We start from the raw sequence: 6,000 nt of genomic DNA on the forward strand, positions 1-6,000 counted from the left end.
AGTTGGTTGTGAGTGTGGAGATTTAATTCTCACAATGTTTCAACAAGCAGGTTTTTGAACAAATTTAGGTGGAGGAACCAATAATAGAGCTGATGCCAGGAGACTGCTAAGGGAGCCATTGTTCCACAGGAATGAGTGAGGCTGAACAACAACCTATGGAAAGAGCTTCCAGGACCCACAGCAATGGCCCCTGCTACCTAAGCTCCTTGCAGGGGTGCTGGTGCGCTGTCTTTGGAGATGGTCAGGTGAGAGTTAGGGAGATGGAAGTTTGATTTCTCCCTGTTTGGGCTGTTTTAGCTCCACTGCCTTTCAGTTCCACTTCTCGGAAACTTACATCAAAGCTGTTATTGTGGTGTCTGTGTAGCTTCCACCATCACATTCAGCTGGCCAGTAGTCTGTAGCGGGAGTATTTGGACGCCCCCTGGGTCTCGCTCTGTTGCCATGCACTTGTGAGTGGCCGTCCCTCTAGTTCACACTCTGCGAAAGCAAAAGTGAAGAGTTGACCTTTGCAATGTGTCCTGAAGTTTGTCAGTCTCATGAGTCAGGCACTGAGCAGGCTCTGGCCTGTTCCATTATCTTTCCCCACCTTTGGACAGCACCTGTCATGATAGGGTGTGGTGAGAGAGGGAGAGAGACTGACAGTCCCTCCGAGAGCCCAGGCTCAGCCTACTGAGAGGTCTGAAGTAAGAAAATAAACCTCTATTTTAACCCAGTAGTTTTGGTGAGGAGTCAGTTTTCTAATGCTGTGCTTACCCTATGCACTGTTATTGGCAGTGTGCAATGCACACTCCATTCCATGCTGCAGAGCAAAGCAGGCTGCGGCCACGCTGCAGTGTGTAGCTACATGGCAGTAAAAGGCTCTGGCAGAGGGAAGGAAGTCCGGGAAAGCGACAGGGACGCTCCACTGCTGGAGCCTGGCACCGTGACAATGAAGGGCTCTGGCAGGGAGTGGAAGAAGGTTCAGCCTCTCCCCACTGTTCACGCCCTGCCAGAACCTCTCTCTGCTTCTGGTCTTCCTGTGCTTGAGGTGGGAGAAGACTCGTGCAGCATGGAGGCAGCAGGACACTACTGAAGACAGCACTGTAGACAGGAATTTGGTGTGCGGGGAGTAGAGGGGCATGTAGGATATGTACTGAGCACATACCCATACCCCTCCAGCATGTCCTTACCTAAGCCATGCCTTGCAGCCTATGCTGCTACTTACCTCTGTGCCGAGGCAGGTCTATATGTCCATGCACTACATGACACCCAAAGACATGTAACATACACCATAGAGCCACAGTAGTGCATGTTACCATCTTGCTGTGAAGGGACCCAGACATTTTTATATCAGTTTGTTTCCTCTTCCTTTGTGACATGATAAAAAGGATCAGTTTTCACGACCTAATTAACTACTTTCTATTCCGCAATCAAGTCGTTTTTAGTCTGGTTTTTCACTGAGTTTCTGTAGTTGTTCGTACTACTCTGCAAACTGTTTCAATTTCCAAATAATGTTCAGTTAAAATAATACTTAAAGTACCATAAGAAAAAAGGTAATTATGAGTTATTTTTGTTCAGTGGAAACAATGGCGTTACACACACACACACACACACACACACACACACACACACACACACACACACACACACACACACCCTCATCCACTAGGTTTATTTATTGAAATTTTTTATGTTTAAATTTAATGCCCACTAGATGGCAATAGGTACCAAGCTTTTCCATACCAGTGATACTAGAGTTCCGGCTGACTCTGTGATGAAGCGGGTCTTTGCCCGTGAAAGCTTATGCTCCAAAATATCTGTTAGTCAATAAGGTGCCAGGACTTCTCGTTGTTCTTGAAGATACCGACTGACCCGGCTACCTCTCTGATACTGTGACATTGCAATTACAAGAGCTCACCACAAAAGAGGTTAGCTACTGCTTGAGCCATTGGCAAAAGCTTCTGACTGATCATGCAGTTGAATTTGAAGATCTCATTGAAAAGCTTGATAATGATGCTATTGAAGAAATAAAAGTGGTTAGATTTACCTTGACAGAGAAAGCTACTGACGAACGTAAACACACAGGGTGCGTCTACACTAGCCGGCTACTTCAAAGTAGCAGGCACAACGTCGAAATAGCACTCGTCGTGTCTACACGTGCCATGCACTATTTCGACATTGAAATCAGTGTTAGGTGGTGAGATGTCGAAATCGCTATTCCTATCCAAAGATGGGAATAGCGCCCTATTTCGACGTTCAACGTTGAAGTAGGGTGTGTTTAGACGATCCGCATCCCATTACTTTGAAATAGTGGGGTCTTCCATGGTGGCAATCAGCTGAGGGGTTGAGATGCTTTGTCCAGCCCCTGTGGAGGTGGGGCTGTATGGTCCCCATGCAGCAGCAGCCCTTTAAAGCACCACGGACCTGGATATCCTGTGGCAGGAAGCTGAGAGCGTGCAGGCAGCAGCACACGCACGTGCTAGCCCTGCACGCGCTCTACAGACCCTGACCCGACTACCCAGTGCCATGACATCCAGCCAGTCCCCAGAGCACCCCCAGACCTCCCCCCTGAGGGGACCCAGGCACCCTTGCAGCCAAACAGGGGGCCAAAAAGAGGCAGGGACCCTCCTGGTCAGAGGCTGAGCTCTGAGACCTGCTGGGACTCTGGGGTGAGGAAGAGGTGCTCCACGTGATCTGGAGCAAGCGGCAGAATGCGGAAGCGTTCACCTGACTGGCCCAGGGCCTGGCTGCCCGGGGTCACCGTGCCCACACTCCAGATCACATCCGGAGCAAGGTGAAGGAGTTGCTGCAGGGTTACACCTGGGCCTGGGACTCGGCCAGCCTGTCTGGGGCCACCTCTGCCGCTTGTCCCTATGACAGGGAGCTCAGGGCCATCCTGGGCCCCTGGGACGGCTCCTCCCCCCACACCCCAGGCCACCCTTGACACCACAGCTGACGAACCTCAGCAGGCCTTGGAGCTGGAGTCTGGCCCAGAGGCCAGCCCCGCACCCTGGGGCCTGCCCGAGGAGCTCCCCCTTGGGATGGAGGAGGAGGGGTTCAGCAGCAAGGGCAGGGGTCTTCATAGACCTCCCCTCCAGGAGCACCAGCCAGGCGTCTGCCCATTGGGGTTCCCCCAACCGCGGCAATGGACATACCCCACAGGGCACACACCCCTGGGCCATGGGGGGGTGGCACCAGACACAACCGGGAACCTCACACACCCCCAGCAGACCCTGACCTGCAACTGCTGAGCCACAGCACGGTCCCAGGACAGTGGCATGGCCATCAGCACCCATCAGCGCCCACACCCATGGACAGCAGTATGCCTTAACCCGGCAGCACAGGCCCGCGTTCCGGAAGACGTGGGCATCATGTGTACAGCTGAGCCAGCCCACGTAGACATCCTGGAAGCGGCCCTGGCTGTCCACCATGGCCTGCAGGACCGTGGAGTGGTAGCCCCTGTGGTTGATGTGTCTTCCTCCACTGTGGTCCGGGGCACGAATGCGGATGTGGGTCCTGTCCAGGGCCCTGAAGCAGTTCAGGAACCCCATGGCGGCAAATCCGGTGACGGCTGCGTCCGGGTCCCCGAGTCAGATGACCCTCTGCAGCAGCATGGCATTGAGCGCACGGACCACCTGTGTGGAGGGAACTCAAGCACCCATGAGGGTGTGCAGGGTGCCCCAGGCCCCTCCCCCCACGTCCCCTCTCCCGGGCACCACCTCAGTTACACCCCCACGCAACCCCTCATTCCCCAACACGCCTCTCTCCCCAGTCCCACACCCAGCCTGTCCCTTCTCAGCCCCACACCCAGTCCCTCCCTTCCCAGCACCCTTCCCTCGTCAGCCACACACCCAGTCCCTCCCTCCCCAGCCCCACACCCAGGCCCCCATCCCCAGCCCTCCCAGTGGGTGCGTGCTCAGGCCTCCTTACCTCCATGATGACAGCCCTGACCGTGGCCTTTCCCACTCCAAATTGGTGTCCCACGGAGCAGTAGCTGTCTGGAGTGGCCAGCTTCTAGATGGCTATTGTGACCCTCTTCTCAACGGGGAGGGCGCGCCGCATCCGGGTGTCCCGGTGCCTCAGTGCGGGGGTGAGCCACTGGCAGAGCTCCAGGAAGGTCTGCCAGCGCATGCGGAAGTTCCACAGCCACAGGTCATCGTCCCACTCCCCTATGACCAGCTGCTCCCATCACTCGGAGCTGGTGGGGTAGCTCCAGACGCAGCGGAGCACCTGGCGGGGGAGGAACAGGGGAGCCCAGTGGTCAGGGGCGTCCCCATCTGCCCCTGGGAGGGCCCCCCGCTAGGAGCTGCTGGGCGGCCTCCTGTGCAGCACCTAGTAGGGCGCTTGCTCCCTGGGTCACTATGTGGAGGGCTTCCAGCTGCTGCTGCTGCTCGGGGTCCATAGCTGCTGTGCATTTGTCTGCGAGAGTGTGACTAGCGCTCTGCAGACCTCGTGCTGTGCAAGCCGGGTGTGTCTGGGAGGGGCCCTTTAAAGGAGTGACTTGCTGTTGCCCTGGAAAGGCTAGTCGAGCCTGTGACCCTGTCCACAGGCTTTCCTGGCCCCTTATTTTGACAGGGAGTGCTTGTGTGTGTGGACGCTCCGCATTTCCTTCCGGGGCAGCTCCTTTCGACATTCCCCGTCGCTACTTCGACATTGAACGTCAACGGCACCAGCCCTGGAGGATGTGTGGATGATACGCGTTGAAGTAGCCTCTTTCGATCTTACTTTGCAATAGGCTACTTCGCCGTAGCGTGCTAGTGTAGATGTAGCCAAACAGTATGGAGTAATCACACAAGAACTGTTAAAACAGAGTGTGCCAAAGCCGTTCCTGCAACAAATTGTTGAGGAGCATAAAGAAATTGCTCTTCAGGCTGAACAGCTTAAAAAAGAAGAGCTCACAGTGTTCTTTGTTCACCCCCCGACATGGGAAATTCCACAAGTACACAGTGGTGTTATAATGACAGCACTTTCCTCCTCCTGCAAACATTTCAGCAGAGGAAGGATTCTGGTTTGACCCTCTTATGGCTTCTCTTCACTATAGTGCATTGATGCAGCTGCATCTGTCTAGTATATCTGGGGAAGCTACACTGAATGGACAGGAGAGTGTTCGCCTATCACCATAATTACTACTCCACCTGAAGTCGCTGACATAGCCCTGTGTGGCCATTGCTTTAAGTTGATGTAACTTATGTCATGGTGTGTGTGCGCTTTTTACACCCCTAAGCAACACAAGCAACTTACGCAGCAACATAGACAAGCCCTTAGTCTGCCAAATGGCCTTCAGCAACTGAATTAGAACTGGATAGATAGGACGTGTAGAAGATCCTGCTCAACAAGCTTCTCCTCAGACCTCCTCTTACACACCCTAAACAATTCCGCTCTTTCTTTGTGCTTGGAGATGACCAGTTATCCCTCTTGGACCCTGAGTCATCACCATGTTGAGCTAAACTTAGTAAATTCTGAATATCGCCTCGTGAATCAGTTGCTGTAGGTCCCTCTTTTTATTGAGCTTTTTTAAGCTCCAAATTGTCTGCCTCCATTTAATATAATACTTAATCAGTGGCATCCTTGGATTTATAGGGCCCTACACAGTACTATTAAACTGGTGCCCCTGTGCCCAACAGCAGCCTTTTAAGTTAACTAGGCCCTTTCTGGCAGAAGTGGAGTCACAGAACATGGATTGGAAGAGGCAGGTGGGTGGACATTAAGGGTATACCCTGACTATGCAGAAGATTGACCTGGTCGGGATTGATTTTCTGGGGTTCTATTTCATGAGCCTAGTAGGGACGCACAAAATCAAACTATCTGGGGCCGGCAGGTGACCACTGTACTCCTCAATATCATGAGGAGTATGGGAAGTTGATGGAAGAGTTTCGCCCATCAATCTCCCTGTGAGGATGGCCAGGTAAAAGTCGATTGTAGATTAGTCGATTCTGGCTATGCAATAGCCACAGCTGAAATTGCATATCTAAAATTGACCTTAATGTCTAGTGTGGACCTGGCCTAAGGTTCAGTGGTGCC

This window comes from Carettochelys insculpta, chromosome 7 (assembly GCF_033958435.1).
Source record: "Carettochelys insculpta isolate YL-2023 chromosome 7, ASM3395843v1, whole genome shotgun sequence".
NCBI classification, from domain to species: Eukaryota; Metazoa; Chordata; order Testudines; family Carettochelyidae; genus Carettochelys; species Carettochelys insculpta.